This window comes from Neolamprologus multifasciatus, chromosome 17 (assembly GCF_963576455.1).
Source record: "Neolamprologus multifasciatus chromosome 17, fNeoMul1.2, whole genome shotgun sequence".
Taxonomy (NCBI): Eukaryota; Metazoa; Chordata; class Actinopteri; order Cichliformes; family Cichlidae; genus Neolamprologus; species Neolamprologus multifasciatus.
Window position 1 is genome coordinate 30,741,278 of NC_140455.1, and position 19,480 is coordinate 30,760,757.

Consider the following 19,480-nt stretch of genomic DNA (forward strand, 5'->3'; position numbering starts at 1 on the left):
TGCCAAGTTATAGTTGCCAAATAATAACTGAGCAGTTGTGATTTTCTTTATGTTGCTTTAATATTCAGATTAGGGCTCTTTTTATATGACTTTGACCCCACTCCGGCACTCTTTTTTTGCAAAGGTTCTATCCTGCCCACTCTGTATGGGATTGAGTGAGGGTAAAAGCACACAGGCCATACCTTATGTTATCCACAATGGTCCTTTCCCACTCTCCTTTCCATGACTAACACCCCCCAAAGAATAGCTTTGCTGCTACATGAACCAGCATGAACCTTGGGACAGCGTTGGGTTTCATTGTGACTCAATGGACTGTGAGTAACAAGCATAGGCCTTTTGCAGGATGCATTTGGGTATTAAGTAAAGACCTGGAGGAAACCAAGAAGCAACCTTAGAGGTTGAAATATGAAGTACCCTTGAAGTTCATTCCAAACACAAATAGGTCCCCATAGATTTCCATATTAAAACGACCAGCTTTACAGCAAAAATTTGTGTGTATACAACTTGGTATACAGCCTGATGGTTTTTGTTTGCTTGTTTGTTTGTTCCCCCCCCCCCCCCCCCCCCTTCATACCAGCTGTGCAGAGGGTGAATTTTTAAACCTACCCTTCAAACTTGGTTTAATCCCTGACATAATTTCTATTTTGTTTCCACGTAGATCAGAGGTAGAGTCAGACCATCTCTTACAAAGTGAGAAATAGAGATCAGAAGAAGTTATTAAACACTGGGTTCCTGTTAAAAGGGAGTTTTTCCTTTCCACTGTTGCCAAGTGCTTGCTCATTGGGGGTTGTCTGATGAAGAGGGTTTCTTTCCAAAACAGCATGTTGATCTAACTGTTGTTTTAAATTAGTGATATATAAATAAAATTGAATTTAAGTTAATTAAGCTATTTATAGTTTTGTACATCAAAATTGTATTTCATCAGGGCTTTTAATGTATTGGACTCCTACAATTTTTCCTCTCTGTGATGTCAACATCATATACTCAGAATTGCTACTATTTATAAATTAAATCAATTAGCTCGTTATATCAGGTGGCTATAAAAGTGTGACGTCATGAGTTTGAATCACCACTGGGGTGTGTTGGAGAGTTGTTTTTTTTTCTTTCTCATTATTTCTATTTAGAAAGCTTTTTAAGTTTAAGTAGACGGTAGAAATTATTCTTGAAGGCAACCTTTCTCTAGTAAGTCTAACAAGGATGTCTAATTGGTGTTGAAGATGTACCTTGAACCACTGTTGTAGTGATGCTGGTGACTTTCATTTTGAAACTATTTGTCAATCATGACTAGACACAGAGAAAAGACAGTAACTGAGTGCTGAAATGTTTGTTGCCCCAGAGTTAGCAGAATTGCTGTTTTGACTGACAGGTGTCGACACTGGCTGGGAGCCACATCTCAATACAAATCACTTATCTGGAGATCTCAATCATGTTTGTGGTGTTTGGAAATGTTTGATTTTTAAAAAATGCAGTTATCTGACAAAATGTGATTCGCTGAGCTGTTAACTGTATAAATAAACTGTCTGAGAAGTGTCACAGTTTTTGGTGAGTATAATTTTATTTGCATCTTTTACAAATTCATAAAGTGTCTGAAACTATGGTAGCATCTGAAACTTACTTGCTAGCTAAAGCTACTAAACTTACCAGTCTGCACCATCTGATATCTTGGCTTTGGTATTGTTCCTGCATTGTCATAATAATGCTGGTCTAGGAACAACATCACCATTGACCAGTGATATCTGAGCATTTAGTTAGATTTAGCCAAGAAGTTGATGAGTAACCTAATCTGTCTAATAGCAAGCCTAACTTGATGATATATATTTTAGTTTATATAAATTAATAAAGAAAACACTTGAAATACTTACTTAGTTGATCCAGAAGAGAGTTTTATAGAATCAATGGTAACCCCTACCCTGCCACACACACACACACTGCAAAGTTATAACATTACAACAGCCTGATTGGTCAGTTGAAATGTTGATCTTAGACAAACATTATTATGATGATGCAGGAATAACAACAACATGGGGATGTCAGATACACATTCAGCCCACCCATGGATCCAAATAGACATTTTTGGTTCCAATAAACCATTATGGCAGTTAAAACAGAAACTGACATCACCTGACCATGTCTCTTCATCACTAGTGGAAAGATCAAGAAGGGAGAACAAAACCATTCATCTTCTTGCCTTTGAAGGATTTGGGGACGCCATTTATGCATTTATCTTATTCACATTAAATAAATGGCATTTACAAATGGTGTTATTTTGAGTTATTCAGAACTCACGTTGAAATTCATCCATCTAGGCTGGAAGTTGCAGGGTTGTGTCTAAATCTGCATGTGTTTTCATGTTTTCTTCCCCCTCTCCTTAAGTCAACAGAAATCGGGCCAGCGAGTCAATGAATAGTGTCTTTATTCCATTTGGACGGCTTCAGCAAGAAGCTACTTAAAAACATCTCCTAGGTGGTCTTGGTTCAAGAGCAGAAGTGAATTACTGACTGAAATCCGAAGTCTTTTTTTATTCAAAAAGACAAGATTAGCTATGCAGAAAACAGAAAAAGTGTTTTAGGTTTCCCTGAAAACTGGATTTGGAGAGAGACCACTAACAACATTAAAAGACTGTGATGAGATTACCAGATTTTTGCTCCAGATGAAGATGTGACTTTAAAAGCTGCAGACCTTTGATTGCGATGCTGCTTGGTAGCAATCGGTTTAACTATTGGAGGTGTCAAAGCGGCAGGGCACATAAAGTGAGCCATAATCAAGCATGATGTATGGTTTCATGTTAGACTGGGGGCTGGCTGGCAGGAAAAGCAAATCCATCAAACCAACAGAAAACCTATTTAGTGTCTGACTAAACACTTTAAAGTTTGCTTAATTTGATTGACTTTTACAAAAGGACACTCCCAAACTAAATTTGCAAGAAATGCCTTTTAAATGGGCGGGGTTTCTGTTTTTCTGTCTTGCCAGTTGAAGGTCATTCAGAAAATAAAGCAATCTAGTTTTGTTATGAAAAGGTTACTGCATGTTTCACTCGTCCATTATATAGTTTATAATAGACTGAGGCTTCCATTATGTAGGACTGTTTCAAATCCTGATTGTAAACTTTATCCACCATATGATCCAATGCAAAATCATCACGTGAGAAATAAATGGTAAACAAAAGATGTACTGTAATCATTCTAGGGTAAAGAGCTGTCAGATGGATTTTCTGACCCGTTGAGAGTGCCTAGTGAGATAAATCTTTTATGTCCATTTATAATGCCATCCAGCAACACAAAGTGACGGATTATGAGGATTTAATCAATGCAAAGGCTAGAGACACATTAGCCCACACAAGATAAGCTATGCATTGATCTATTGCTGATTGGTTTTCTTTAAAAGGAAAGGGAACATCCATAGATGAGTTTAACATGAACAGGCAGAAGTAGCAAAAAGACCACAAAGATCAAAGAAGCATGACAGAGAAACAAAGATGCCATAAGTGATGTTTTAAAAGTTTTAAATCCTTTATTCGGGTTGTTGAGCTACTTCAGTGTAGACAACATTTTAAGTTGACAAATACAACCATTCAGATTTGAGTGTAGCTATTAGTAGGTTTCTCATAACTTAATACACTTTCGATTTACAGACAGTATGTTTGTCAAATATCTGAGAATCCATATAAAAATAAATCTCTTCTTTTTCTGGGAACTGTTGTCAGGAAAAAGCAGAGCCACTATTTTCTGTTGGCTGCAAAACACTTCAGAACCATTAAAGTAACACACACGACCTTGTCAGTGCCTTTGTTTTGGTTGTGGCGAGGTGAGGTCACACCATGTTGTGCCCTCAGGCTAATGGCAGGCTAAATGAGCCTGGTGAGTTGCAAAGAGAGCAAAGGTTGGTCTCTGAGCTGATTATTCAGGAGACTAGCTCCTACCTGATGCCATTTATGCCATTATTGAATCTGTTGGATTGAATTTGATTTTCTTTCTTGAACACTGTTCACATAAAATTTAGACTGTCAACTTTGATGCAGTGCTTGGTCTACTAACTCAAGCCTGTTGGTCTTGGGTGTCGCCACTGATTCCCTGTAGGATGGCTGACCTTCAACCCCCTGCTAGACTGAGGGTCATTGCACTTTGACCTTGGTAGTTACAAGGGTGCTTTCCAACTGAGAAGGTTGAAGGCCTAGAACCCCTAGGCTGCAAAAAAAGCACACATGCAACAACTGAACATGTACATTCACAAGCATAAACACATTCAAAATACCCGCTGAGGTTTGCTCTTGAGTCAGCAAAACAAACTCCAGCACTTCTGTCTATAATAATCAAGTTTGACTTTGAAGGTTTTTTTGTGATCATTATTAAATTTCCCTAGAGTCGCAAAGTCTGGCACGGCTTTATTAATTAGCGCAACGTGCGGAGAGTGATTTACAGCCAGTCTTTGGTGTCAGAGTCAAGAGTGGTGCAAATGGGTATCATTAGTCTGGAAGATTCTCTAAGTACTGGCCGTATACGCATAATGAAAGCTTTCATTAGGAATCTAGAGGGATTGGTTATGCAAGGTGTGTGTGTGTGTGCGTGTGTGTGTGTGGTCCAGGTACTCCTCATGTTGTGGGGATAACAGGAGAACATGTCTTCCTCACCGGTACAAAAAGCCAATTGCTACATTGTAAATCCTTAAATTTTAGGGCAAAGATCTGTTTTAAGGTTGGGGTGGGGTTAGTCAAGCAGTAGCTATGCTTTAAATTAGAGTAAGTATTTAAGAAATTGTTGTAAGTCAATACAATGTGTTCTGAAGCCATGCAGACATAAGTGAGTGAGTGTTACTGTGTTTTCACCCACTTGTGTATCAGGATTTATATTTTTCATGCATTCATCACCCAGTGGCAGGCTTTTCTCGTGCATGAGCCTGCCAGCTTATGATTTTCAAAGGTTTTTTTACAGGAAAAGATTTTTGTGATTGCGCAAGGCATGCAAAGCTTAATAAATCAAATTTATAAAAGCTTATAAGAAATGATATAAAATACAAAATCAAATAGAATTAAGCTAGCAGATATATGCAAAAATCATTGGAAACTCTTCTTGGATTCTGACTAATCACTTTGCTATGACTAGATATTAATCACGAACTGGCTTATTAGATTACTATATATTGTAATGATTATCTGTGCTATTTCAGCTAACTCAAAAATGACTTTAGTGATAGTGTTGCTTGTTTCACTCCTCAATTTAGAATAAAATATCCCCAAAACGATTGCTTTGATTGCCATAAAAGCTTGCAGATTTCCCAACACACAAATCCTAATGACCATAATAATCTCTGAATTTTCATAAGGATAGATTGCATTGAACTTTGGTACAGACATGAATAATTCCCACTGAATAAATTGTCCCTATTACTCATGACTAAATGCCTTCAAGAATTCATTAGTCTCATCTGTACTTTGTGTTTTATGCTAGGAAAAATTGTTGTATGGTCTTAATAATGCTGTGCTATAGCCTTTTGAAAAATCCTATTGGAAAGGAAGCGGCCACAAAACGTTTGTCAGCCATTACAATAAGGACCCGTTTCAGGCAGATGACTACACCATGCTAGTGATGAGTGACATTGTTTTCCGGCTTTATCTGTAACTTCCTTTGAAAAGTACAATGTAAACCAGAAACTGAGAAACATTCAGCTTCGAACTAAAAGTTGTGCCTCAGCACTGCAGCCAATACATTTGCTTTGAAGGCAAACAGTCTTTGTTTCCAGTTTGTGTTTCACTACTACTCAGAGAGTTGTTAGCTAGTGTTAGTAGATAACGTGATGTGTTTCATGCTATGGCTGCAAAAGCTCGATCACATCTCTGTTTTAATCTGGTTCTGGGTTTGTGTAAGAACATCTGGTTGGATGACCTCAGGGCTCCCACAGGTGTGTGAATGTGAAGCAGCTCAGACACATATCCAGGTGCCAGTCCGTTTAAAGCTACAAAAGTAGCAATAAACTCTTATTATCACATCTAAAATAGACGGGGAGCCAATGAAGGGATGGCAAGAAAGGGGTGATGTGTTCATGCTTTTTAACACATGTTAAGAGGTGAACTGGTGTGCATTCTGGACTAACTGCAAGCAGTTTAAAGATGATTGTTCAATAGAAAAGTACTAGTAGTAGTCCAGGCGGTAAGTGATAAAAGCACGAACAACTGTTTCCAGGTCCTTCTGCAAGAGATAAGACTCTACCTTGGCAATGACTCTGAGTTGATAAATCCAAACTGGTTCTTTAACAGACAATTTCTCAGCAACCTCTACCAACCACTCACCAGCCAGTTGGGGATTATATATTTTTCTTCACAACTGGTAGTTGTTAGATAGTCCTAGACTGGTCAATCAATCTTTTTCACTCGACCCTGCATTTTCACCATGAACTGTAACATGTTTAAAATGGCAGACATGTTATTGTAGGGAGTTAGTGGTCGCAAAACCTCAATAGCATCTTGAGTCTTCTTTGCAGCAGCCCCCTGGCAGCAGGTTTAAGGAAATAACACATTGGCTTCCCTTTTCTCAGAATCCAGAAGCTACAGCTAGCTTTTATACTAACTATACTATACTATACCAACAACACATTACATAAAGTATGTTGTTCTACTGTTTAGTGTTCATGAGTGTTATATTGTTTGGGGGGGGGGGGGGGGGGTTGAGAGTAGAATTTAGTATCTCCGTCTTGAATAAAACCACACATAGGAGATGCATATACAGATTCCCACATATAGATATTGTTAACAGTGTGGTGGACCACCAGGTGGCTCCACTCACACGCAGTGTGAGGGGAAGCGAGGAGGCGCCTTGAGTGTTCGTTTGTGTGAAACCGATATTAAAGTTGGAGTAAAATATTGGGATCTCTTGTGTCATCCTTTCATACCATACCAAAGAATTTTAAAGATTTCTAAACTTTACTGGAAGCCGGTGAAGGGAAGCAAGAGTAGCGTGATTTGCAAGAGCTGGTTAGTTTTTGTAAGTAGCCTAAGTGCAGTGTTCTGGACCAACTGAAAATGGATAAGTGAGATCCATGTGAATAGTGAGTCACAATAATGAAGGTGGAAGATAATTAAAATGCATACTAAAAGACAGAGGTTTGATTTTTGCACTTTTTCATAGATGAAACAAGACTGGATGAGCTTTCATATATGAGATTCAAAGGTTGATGTTTCAGGTGAGGGGAGCGATGTAATGACTGATTTCTTTAGAGATGTTATAGAGCAGGGGTGTCGAACTCCAGGCCTCGAGGGCCGGTGTCCTGCAGGTTTTAGATCTAACCCTGGGTCAACACACCTGAATCAAATGATCAGTTCATTACCAGGCTTCTGGAGAACTTCAAGACATGTTGAAGAGGTCATTTAGTCATTTAAATCAGCTGTGTTGGATCAAGGACACATCTAAAACCTGCAGGATACCGGCCCTCGAGGCCTGGAGTTTGACACCTGTGTTATAGAGGCTAAATACGTCAACTTCAGTTTTGCTAAGGTTGACTGTCAATTAATAAAGGCATTTGCTGAAGTAGTAGAGGCTGCTTTAGGTTGTGAGGCTTAACAGAAAAGTACAGCTGTGTATCATCAGTAAAAATTGTAAGAGATGCCTTTTGATGTCGATAACCCAAGGAAAAACATGTATAAAGACAATGGAACTGGACCAAAGATGGAGCCCTGAGGGACCCCGTATATGAGGGGAGATGAGGGAATAATATGATGTTAAAATGAATATTGAAATATCTGTATTTTAATAAGAATGGCATGATTGTTGGCTGCAGATAATTCTATTAGAACTAAAATTAAACATTCCCTTTTATCTAAGTGCATAGGAATAGCATTGTTGCTGCGTCTTTTAAGCTAAAAATTAGGCTATTTATTTACTAAACTATTTGGAAAAAGCACAATTTTCCACAGATGAAAATCCGATGATGTTTACAAATCGTCCTGCGCTTTTTGTTCACAAGCACATGGAGCTTGCATGACATAACTCAGCAAACACTCATGAGCACATGTACAAACTGTGTGCACAAAGCAGTCAGTTAACCACAGGCAACACCAGCTCATCATCAACACTGAGTAGTCAGAACGATCTCTCACCTTATGTAATCTGTGTATATCCTGTAGGCTTTTCATGTCATCTGTTGGTAAATTAATCATTAAGTCCTGCTGCTGCATTGGCCAGTGTGGCTTCCGTTTTTCTCAAGCTGAGCTTCAAGCTGTTCCAGGGACAGAATGAGACATGGAAAATTTGCATTGAAGAAAAAAAAAAAAAGCATGTCTACATTGCGTCACTGCAAAATTAATTCAACATTACCGTTGTGTTTTCCTTGTTTTTGTTTTGATTTTAACATCATTCTTCCCAACTTTTAAACATTCGCCTATCTAGGAAATGCGCCAAAATTAGACATGAAAGGATGCAGGAGTATTTGGGTAAAATTAGGAGCTTATCCACGGGGGCATCTTCTGATGGCTTTGGTCCTTGGAGACTCAGCAGCAGATTTAATCTCTATTCCTGTCCTCCCTGCTGCTGCACACAGATGGTTATGGTCCTTCAAATGATTTTAAAGGTTCCTTAAAAAGGACTAACCAAAATGAAAGACGTGACCTGTAGAGAAGAAAAAAACACATTTTTTATTAGTCTTTGTATTTTTTCTCCATGTAAATTCTTTTTGTTTCCTCTTTTTTCGCTCGTTTTCCCTCACAACACACACACACACACACACTCTGTGGGAGTTGGCTGCCATGGTGGCTGAGTGTGTGTGATGCCAAGGCTGCAGCCTGGTGCGGCAGTAACGGTGAGTCATAGCTAGCAAGAACACAGCAAGTTGCTTTGGCATATCATCATAACACGCACACACATGCACACACACACTACAGGGATCCTGAAACCAGGTGTGGTGCAGATGCAGAAGCTTCCCGGATTCACGTTAGAATCAGTGGGTTAATTTGGTTTCATAAGCTTTCTCTTGCCAACTTTCCCGTTGTATATTTTGATATATCTCTCTCTCCTCCGTGTAGTCATTTGCTCTACTCTGCTCTCGCTTCAAAGTTACATAAATTCATACCCACTCAAAACACCAGCTCTCTGACAACACAGTCCTCCCATAAAAACAGGAGCACCATCAGCTAAATAACCAAAAAGCAGAAGACGACACTAAGCCTCCTGGTCATCGCCTTGTTTACATATTTTTAGAGATGGTGGTGTGCTCGGCTGGAGAAATCTATGGTGGTGTGCCATATGCATAAATGTTTTTGACTAAGTGCCTGCATGCGTACGTCAGCGTTCACGGATTGCGTTTGCATTAAAAGCCCCCATTAATGATGCAGAGAGGTGATTAGATGGAGAGATCAGTGGCTGTTCAGGCAACCTGCGAATATCAGCTAGAGGAGGGCACGGCACCATTCTCGTGACTAAAAGCCTCATTAGACTTTAATGTGGTATGGCGAGCAGCAGCACAGATCAGGTAGAGGGACTGAATGTACTGCAAAGCAAAAACTTCTGAGGTACGTCACACAATTTGAGAACAGTTTGGTTTGATGTATGATCATAAAAATGAGTTATCAGTTATGAGTAATCATTTATGATATAACAGAACAATGAACAATGTCTTATTCTTCTTTGGACTGCTCCTCTTCATCTGCCCTATCCCTTTCATCCTCTTCTGTCACACCAACTCTCAGCATGTCCTCCTTCACGACATCCACAAAGTTCCTACTGTCATCGCTACACTCCTACCTTTCCTCCTCTCTCACTGCCTCTGAACACATCCTCCTCCTCCTCCTCCTCCTCCGTGTTTGCCAAATATTCTTGGTGATCCACATTCTTGATTTGGCAAAGATCTTACAATGCCTTTCCTGACGCACGACTCCCCATTTATTCAGGCTTGGGACCAGTACTAGGGGTAATTCACCCTGGTGACTAATTTAACTAAACACTGAGCGTGCTGGCCTAAAATAACAACTGGTAAATCGTAATTTCTATACACAAGGGAGAAGGCAGGGATAGCTCAGTAGGTAGAGTGGTGGCCCCATGATCGGAAGGTCGGGGGTTTGACTCCACTGAACGGCTACCCTGAGGTACCCCTGAGCAAGGTACCGTCCCTACACACTGCTCCCCGGGCGCTGCATTGGTGGCTGCCCACTGCTTCACTGGGTGAATGGGTTAAATGCAGAGGAGCAATTTCCCTATGGGGACTAACACATACACATTATACATTATTATTATTATTATTATACATTATTATAAGTAAAATGTAAACTGGTGGCGTAACACTAACTGAGTAAGGCTTGTGAACATTGATAAGATTGCACGAACACACATATTCCTGAGGGTTGCATCTTTTTGCATCTTTGCTTACACTTGGTCTGGAGATGCACTGAGGGACTGCAGGTGAATTAAAAACAGCACTCCTAACAGTCTCTCTGTCTCTCTCGCCTTCTCATTGCTCTGTTTCTTCTCTGCGCACACACCTGATCCCACCTGTCTGTTATTCTACACCCAGCAGCAGACTCAGGGGAGGACAGGTGTAGCGTTACGGCACTGACACACTTTACCATCAGCCGCAGAGTTTAGTTTGCACTGTTTGCGAGATTGTGTGCGTGCTCTGCTGAGCTGTTATCACTTTGCAGGAAGTGTGGACGATATTCAACTTGGTGAGTCACTGTGTAAGACTTTCTTTAGTGAATCAAAAAAAAAGTTGGTCTTAATCATATTTATCAAGTACTGGAATTGTTGCTGATTATATGCAAAGAGAGAACGGGGTATAACTATAAGTAAGTGCTGTATTTCACTGCATGTCACTCGACATCCTCTGTACAGCTGTAGAGTGACTGATTAAGTAAAAACGATGTATATCAAAATCTATCAAAATAAAAAAAAATCTGTTTATTGCGCTCGGCCAATAATGTGATTAGAGTGCTCGGATTTGACTCACTGCTGCTTTCAATAATTCTGAGAGATGGATGAAAGATGGAGCGAGAGAAAGACGAGAAAGTGTTAGAGACAGAATGATAGCTGGAGCAGGCCCACAAGTTCACATGTTCAGTGGACACAAGCCAAAATTTCTGTAAAAAGGGCTCAACCCAACAGAGAGAGCTTTCTCACATCCCACCCCAGAGACTTTTAGCCTCTCGCATGCACACTGCGCGTCCTACCCTCTCGTTCCTTCTCTTTTTATAGCCCTCTCCTCCCCAGATTTTCCTCTCGGTCTGTCTCTGCTCTTCCCTTCTTTTTTTCCACTCTTTTCACAGAGGTGATGACAGAACCTCCCCGGCACGTGTTGCGCAGATGAGCCTACAGGGCCCCGAGACCCACACCAAAACGCATCCACACCCGAACACATGGTGAATGGATAAACCCAGCTGCACCGTACTCACCTGAGTGCAGGAACATTCCATGTAGTGTACATAGAGTGAGGCCGGGATGTCTTACATTGCGAGGCTGTAATATGCGACGCTCTAGTTGTCAAGCTAAATACAACAGGCTGATGTTTTGCTTTGTAACTCAAAGTGCAGCTCCCTTCAAGTTGTATTCTTTTGTGCCGTGTCTGGACCAGTGGTGGTTGGTGACTCAAAAGACTGAGGGAAGTCTGGAGGAAAACCAAGCCACAGCCTGATGTGATTTTACACCAGTTGGCTTCTACTCTCTACTTTTTTTTTTGATGTTCATTGAAAAGTTGAGCAGTACAACAATGGTTTACACAATTTAATTTAAACATTGTGGTTGCTTATGTGTCACAAAAAGCCTGTGAGCCCAATGATGGGTGACAGAGAAACCAATATATTACAGCAGGAACTTTACACAAAGCTCTCTGACTTAATGCCTGAAATGAGTGGAAACGCAGCAAAAATACAGATTGTTCAAAGCTTGTCTTCTACTATGTTAGTTTTTATGTCTTTTATGGTGACAAATATTCTTTGGGGAGGCTTCTATGGACTAGTATGAGTCAAAGCAATGTTAAACTCCCAAGTCAAGCTCATAGAAGCCTTAAGGAAATCAAGCAACATCTTTGATTATACGTTTTTCTTCTATCTTGAGTTCATTTGTTTTTTTGGTTTGTTTGGGGTTTTTTAAATGATTGTTGGAAGTCAAAGAGTGGACATTCCTACTATTCCTACATGATTGTGTTGATGAAAGTATTAGTGCATTACTTTTCTGGTGTATCTGGATTGTGTTTTGAAACTGCGCTTTCTGACAATGGAGCCAAACCAACTCAGGTTCAAACCACAGAGCTATAAACAGAACCGATATCAAGCAACAGTTAGCAACAGACATAATGTAGAAAAAGATGCATCAATCTAAACTGCTGACATCCAAACCATGCATATTAAATCAATATGATTTGACACAGGGCTCCGTGAAAATGCCAGACAAAATTTTACTGCCAGAGAGTGTTTTGTTTCTTCTCCAAGCAAATAATGACCGCATTATCTGGCCAAAATCTGCACTTGTTTTCCTTCTTAAGCCTGTGGGAGAGTGGTTTTCTGTTGGACCACATACACGTTTCACTGGGTGTAGTTTGAGGAGAAAGCATGAAACTCAGCATTGCATCATCACTGCATATATCATAACCTTTATGTTATGAGGTGCCGATCACTAATTATGTCCTGCATGTATACATTCTGTGCATATATCATCTGAAACATAACACTGCTCTGAGTTTCTTTGAATAAGTCTGGGTAGGCGTGCTCATTCATACATCAGTGACGGTTCAAGTGTGTAACATGTGTTTCTTATTGGCTTTCACTGGTCTATCAGAGCCAGGTTCTCACCTCTAAAGGCCCTGGGTTTATGTTTGAAGGGTGATATGAGACAAGTTTGAAAAATAAATTCTTCTTACTGTGCTGCAAATGCAAAGATGAAAAAGGTTGCATTACTCACTCCTTTAGGCCAAGTTAGCTAAGATCTAACTGTTACATTCTGTACAAAAAAATAAAATAAAATAAATGAAGCTACTACTTAAAAAGCTTAGTTTAGTGCAAAGATGGGAAAGTGGGAAGTAGTTAAGATGGCTTTGGATCTTGATGTTAGGTCTAGAGACCAATTGGCAACCACTTGCAACTCTGATCGTTGGCAAAAATCTTAATTCCTTGACAGGTTAGTGAGCGCTTTCTGGTAGTCGCTGGGAAAAACCACAAGTAGGATGGTGCACTATAGGCCTCCTTGTGACTTCTTCATCAACCAGTAACCGTAATTTGTATAGAAGACACCAATTTGGCTGCAAATACGGCCCCATTTCTGGGTTGCGTTGTATTTTTAGAAGTTTAACTGCTGCTGGATGGTTAGATAGTGACTGTTTCCAAACAAGTCACTATCTCCCACACAAACAACCAGTGGCTGTGGCTATCTGCTAGTGACCAAAGCAATCACAAACAGGTGCTCAGTGCATACACTCTTTGCAACTCCAAGTTGGTGGCAGTTGGTGATTGGTCTCTAGGCCTGTTTGACTGAGGCCTAAGCTGACTAATGGCTAATTGTAATTTTAGGTTTAATGTACAGACATGGGCGTTTAACACTTTTCTCATTTCCAGGATATCAAATACTGCTGTTTTGTCAAAGACGCAAGTTGTCCTTTGACACACCAGGTGTAGGCAATATTAAGACAAGTCTCACTAACTGCTCATCTCCTATAAACCCTTCTAAAAAACACTTGAATGTTTGTATCCCAATCGGAGTCTTTTCCTAACCAAGTATTTTAGTTTCTAGAACTACTCATTCTAGTAATGGTGTGGTTAACTAGCAAACCAAAGTAAAAAGAGAGTGGAAAGCTAAGTAAACAAAGTGTACAAAAGAAAAACCCACAGCGCTCTCAAACTGGAGACTTAAATGGGTATTATAATTTCCGCCTCCGCCAATCTGCTTGGGTCTGTTTGGATCTCAGTGACGTGTTCACTATTTGAACACAAGGGTTTGTCCAGATGTCCGTGTGCCTGCCAATTTTTTGAGACTGTGAGGACACTTTACATTATCATACACCAACTATGCATGCACTCCAGGCAACAGACTTCAGAGAAGTATAACAGGAATGATTACTCAACCGTGGCCTCAGCTGTTCGTGTCCATCTGTCCACAGCAGAGGATAATCAAGGCCCTGAAACTTCTCAACATAGATGTTTTGCTCTTAAAGTGGACTGCTATTTATTTGCATCCTGTGCTGTGGTGGCTGGTACATCAATGCACAGATGCCAAAAGGTGCTTTATGCAAATCTCTGTGACTTTAGTGGCATGTCGGCAGTATTTGATGTTCTAGGCTGAGAACATGTTAGGTCAGCACAAATGAGACTAAGTTTCCCAAAATGTTGAACTGTTCAGGAACAAAGAGTACAAAGCTGTAAAACCTCATCGTATATAAAATGAGTGTTGTGAAAGGCTTCTAGACTTATTATGGCAACTTCCTTGATAAGTCATTGATGTAAAATATGATAACACTTTTTTTAATCAGCAGTCTGGAAGTGAAAACTTAATCTGCAATGAAAGGACAGTTCTCCGGGACACCTCAGTTAGGGAACCTTCAAAGAGTTTTTAGAAAATTTTGTGTTCCTATATTTTATCTCTCTTTGACATGTTGTGGTCTGGGGACTGTAGGGAGGGTTTGACATATTTGGCTGCAGTTGTAACGACAGGAAAATTCATTTCTGGACTGTCAAAGACATTTGTTCTCCCTGGCCTCCCAAGTCGAGAGCACAGTCCAAGGTCTCTTTTCTCCTCTCCTTTCCTTCCTTCTTCACAGTCCCTTATGCTCCTCTCCCTCCTCGCTTTCACCCTCCCTCTGATCTCCGGTCTTGCCCTTGGCTGACATATCCCCTGGATTTTGTGTGTGTATGCATGTGTGTGAGTAAAAGAAATTCCTCAGTATGGCCCAGGAGCTACGTGCTGTCACACACTTGCTCCCTGTAGCCAGAGCCTTGAGAAGAGGAGAGCAGAAAGAGGAGGGAGGCTTGCCCTGTACTTAAGATACTTTCAAAAAGGTGCACAAGCAGGCAAAACCCCTTTTCCTGCATACATAGGAATATTCCACCTCTACTGCAGGTGAACCTTTAAGACACATAATGTTTTTGTATGTAAACACGACCATTCCATAGTTGAATGACTGCAACATACCACTGAGGCCCCCACATGTCTTTCTGTCTTCTAGTTGTCGATCTGTTTATATGTATAGTTTATGTCCCTCACATATCTGCATTATTATAGATGTATAGCTCAAAATAATGTTTTTCTTTTAAAGAATGGTTCATCTGTTAACCTAATAAGGTGAAACACAAATAACACTATTACTTTTTGACTGTGTCAAAATATCTGCTCTTAACCCAGCAGTTGGACATTTGCACAGGATTTAGCTTTGTTTAACTTTTATCATTAAAAGTTCACAAGCTATTTTCCTGCTATGGAGAGTTGATCCTGTATGGTCATTGGGTTGGCAAAGGCTTAACAATTAGACAGCATCATATAGGAAAGGTTTAGTATTAACCCAAAAGAGTGAGGTAATCACTTTAAAATCTATTGACTTAAGAGTAGATGGCACGTTTAGATCAACCTATAGGTGGTCAGAAACCTGAATCAGACGAGAGTAGAACACAAACATGGCAGCATGGCTTAGGTTTGATAAATTTGCATCTGAACGAGTTGAAAGATTTCTGGAGCAACGTCCTTTGGTCAGATGAGACCAAACTGGAAATGCACAGCGTTACATTTAGAGAAAACCAATCACAACATATTAGTACAAAAAGCTCATACCAACTATTAAACAAGCTGATGGAGGGGAGATAATCTAAGCTTGTTCCAGGAGGTTTGTAGTCACTGAGTCAACCATCAACTTCTTTATATACCAAAGTATTCTAGAGTCAAATGTGAGGCTATCTGTCTAACGGCTAAAGCTCGGCCAAATCTGGATCATGCAAAACGACAATGATCCCGAACACAGCAGCACATCTACAACAGAATAGATAAAAGAAAAAAGAAAAAAAGAAAAGCAATGGCCCAGTCCAGATCTCAACCCAAATGAAAAGTGTAATGGGACCTTAAGAGAGTTGTGTATAAATGAATGCCTTCAAATTGCAATGAAATGACGCAAAGCTGTAAAGGAGAGTAGGTCATAATTCCTCCACTACCACAAGAGAGACTGATAAAGTCATAAAGAAAACTGTTTCAAGTTTTTGTTGCTAAAGGTGGTTCTACTGAGTCACAGAGTGTAGTAAACTTTTTTTTTTTCATGTGAGTATACTTTTCTGTCGTGCTGAGTTTACTCTTGATGTTCGTAAACCTCATTAACTACAGCTGGAGTCTGCTCCTCCTATGACCCATCTCAGTGATCCACTCCTGAGGATGACCAACACTGCTGATAAGTTAGGATTTCATCATCTTACAGTGTAGCCCACAGGGTAACAGTCCAAGAAATGAGAGCACCAAAGAGCTTCTGATCACAATTACACCCCTATGCTTCTATTCTGGGCCATTTGGTAAACTAAACAAAACAAACACCACAAAGAACATTTTAGGGGTTTTTTTTGTAAACAATAATTTTTTTTTCTTTAATTACCTTCTTCTTTATGAAATGGGACAGACATCATTAACCAACCTAAAAATGCATTAGCTTAGATCGTAGCACATAATTTTTAATTTCTTTCATTTTTTCAACACAATTAAAGCTTATCCCATTAAAAAAAAATAGAAATCAAACAAAATAAATAAAGATCAGGTGCTATTTCGCGAGAGGGAAAAGGCACCTCAGGGTCATGTAAATCACCCAGTGCGGATCCTCTTTTTATTTATGTACACTTTCAAGTTAAGGATCTACATTCTGAATCTAATTGCACACTTACAATGTAGCTGATGGGAATGTGTACTTTGTACAGGAAGGATTGACAGGTCTGATGATATCTGTCCAGTTTATCTCGCACTGGATGATTGTTTTCCCAGAAAGACAAATCCCAAACCAGATGTGTTGGACAGCAATTTATAAAGCTTTTAAATACTTCATATTTCAGTGATAGCATCTCTTATTTACATTATAACACAGCAGATTTCATTACAGACATGTACATGCACGACCTTCCTTAAACGCCGCCATTAAATCCTTTATGTAAGCTAATTTGGGTGTTTTGGCCAAGCATTGACTGTCAGGTCCAGTAATTGTGTTCGGGAGAAAGGAGTGGGGGCAACAGGAAGCAGCAAGCAACGATGTGGTGACTTCAATTCATTTGAGCTGAGCTTAACAACCACTCGCCCTAATATGGTCAAAGACTCAAGAATTGAACAGTTTGGCTCTCAGGGTTCAAGTGCCTGATAAAGTGCTAAGGTATGCCAGCTATGGTAGCTGCTGGAGGTCCTGCACAGGTTGGAGGTAGCATGCCTGATGTGATGTGTGTTCTTACAGTCTAATTAAGGACGTTTTGCTTGTGTGCGGGGAGAAACTAAATGTGCCTTGAGCTATGAACAACACATCCACTTAATGAGATTAACATTTAACCAGTGCGCTCACTTGCTATTACACACCTGTGAGAAAGCACACACACACACACACACACACACACACACGAGTGAGTCAGGAAACTGTGTATCTCTATGTATCCCTGTAGGAGGGCACTGACTGTTGATTTACCTCATTCAACAATTACCTCTCAAAGGTGACAGGAATTTTAGAAATGAGGAAAAGCTCTGTTCCACTCTATTCACTTTTAGCTTTTCCTCTCATAAATACCTGAATTAGATGAATTAGTTGGTTAACCTTCTCTTGTGTCAGACCTGAGTTCACAAACAAAGGACCACCTGTCAATCTTAGTTTTGTATTTCTCTTTAAACAGTTAATTTTATCGTCCCGGCATAAAAAAAAAAACACACGGATGTAGCCATTTTGTGCAATGTTGTTTCAAAGGCTTTGGTTGTTTGTAAAATGGACTTGACCACATTTGGACACAAAGGTAGAGCTGGAGAGCTAGCGCTAACAAGCTAATAGCAGGTTATATTATTCACTCTTGCATTAAATGGGAAGCTAAAGTTGACAAGCCAAAAAACAAAAGGCCTAAAATTAGGAATATACTCATCAAAGAAAAATCTGTTTTTTTCTCTGTTTGTATTGTTTAGTAAAACTGAACACAGAACAAGGTGATACAATACTAGTAGAAAATGTATCCTCTATGCATCTGTCACAAAAGACCTATACAGACCCATTTATTTATTAAGTTTTGTTTAATTAGGTTGAAAATATGTTTCTTTCTTTAAAAATGTGTGTTTTAACATGGGAAGCCCTGTATGACTTGGTTTTTTGAGGGAAAACTTTGTGATGAGGAACTGATATGTTTAGCATTTCGGTTTTAGCTTCTTTGTTCAGGTAGATGGGGGAACCGCTGCATTAGCTTTTATTTTATGTTTTAACATGGGAGGCCAAGTTTGACATGGATTTGGAGGCAAACTCAATTAGCCATGAGAAGCTCCTGTTTCTCTGCGAGTGATGACCGTATTCTAATAGAAAAGTTGAAAAATTAAGGAAAAAAACAAGATTTCAGGCGATTACCTGGTGTAAAAATATATCAAATCAAACATGTGGGACTACTATATTAATACACTGTCACCACTTTAAATTACAAAGTCGGACTTGGTGGGGCTGCTCTGACTTTTTGATGCCCCCATTCATGCTTGCCGTTCTCACCCTTACGAACCGCACCATGACACACATCTGCTGGTGCACGCTGTTTTCAGGTGTTAATTTTACCAGTTGTGCAACTCAGCTTTGCTCTGCTTTGGTTCTGGTTTTGACTTCTCCTTCTATACCAGGGCTGATGTGTCCCTATCATTCAGGAGAATACTACAGCAGGTATTCGTGCCCTCTGGTGCAAATTATGCGATGCTTTGTGCAAAAGCATCACCAAAGAGACCCATGTTGCAAGTAAAAATGCGCCATGAGTTGAAAATCTGACTTGAAAATTCAGACTGAGAACTCAGAAATTCCCATTCTCAAATGGAATGCACCACGGGCCCGAGCATTGTTGTCACATTAACAGTGTAGAGGAGGTTTCATCGAAGTAATGTGTACATGAATTGCACTTGAATTAATGTGACTGGATGCTGGCTGCCATTAGTTAGAGGCTTTGCTCATCTGAAAATACAAAATGTTTTTATTCTTGTCTTTGTGCTTTCATGAGCTACGATTGAGCTGTGTTGCTTAAATTAAATTAGATTTCACCGTTACTTAAACAGGAAAGGCCAGTTACTGAACCTTCTCTGACTTGAGTGAACAGCAGAACCTGATGACAGCACAGTGACAACAGAGCTCCCCACTCCCCGCTGACTGCCCGTGGTAAAGACAGAGATGACACAGGCAGATAGGCAAATGACAGGGTGGAAAGAAAACATGGTTACACGGAGATAAACCTGAGTGACAGTAACTGACTAGACCTGCACGTATGTACCGTTAAATCTATTGTGTTAAAGCAGATATCCGTTTCCTTTTCAGTTAAGAAGAAAACTGACTCTGCCTTGAGGTTTTTTTAGTCACT

General features: G+C 39.9%; 1 protein-coding gene and 1 long non-coding RNA gene across 2 annotated transcripts in view; one reads left to right on the forward strand and one right to left on the reverse strand.

Annotated features, from left to right (window-relative positions):
* The window catches only part of prickle1b (prickle homolog 1b), a 76,678-nt gene that overhangs the window by 24,978 nt on the left and 32,220 nt on the right, over positions 1-19,480 (forward strand). The gene's annotated exons all lie outside the window — the stretch shown is intronic.
* Positions 562-18,763, reverse strand: LOC146499636 (uncharacterized). Its single transcript, XR_014870440.1, has 2 exons — positions 8,304-18,763; positions 562-8,205 (listed from the first exon to the last, which is right to left on the reverse strand). It is a non-coding gene; the product is annotated as an uncharacterized LOC146499636 (long non-coding RNA).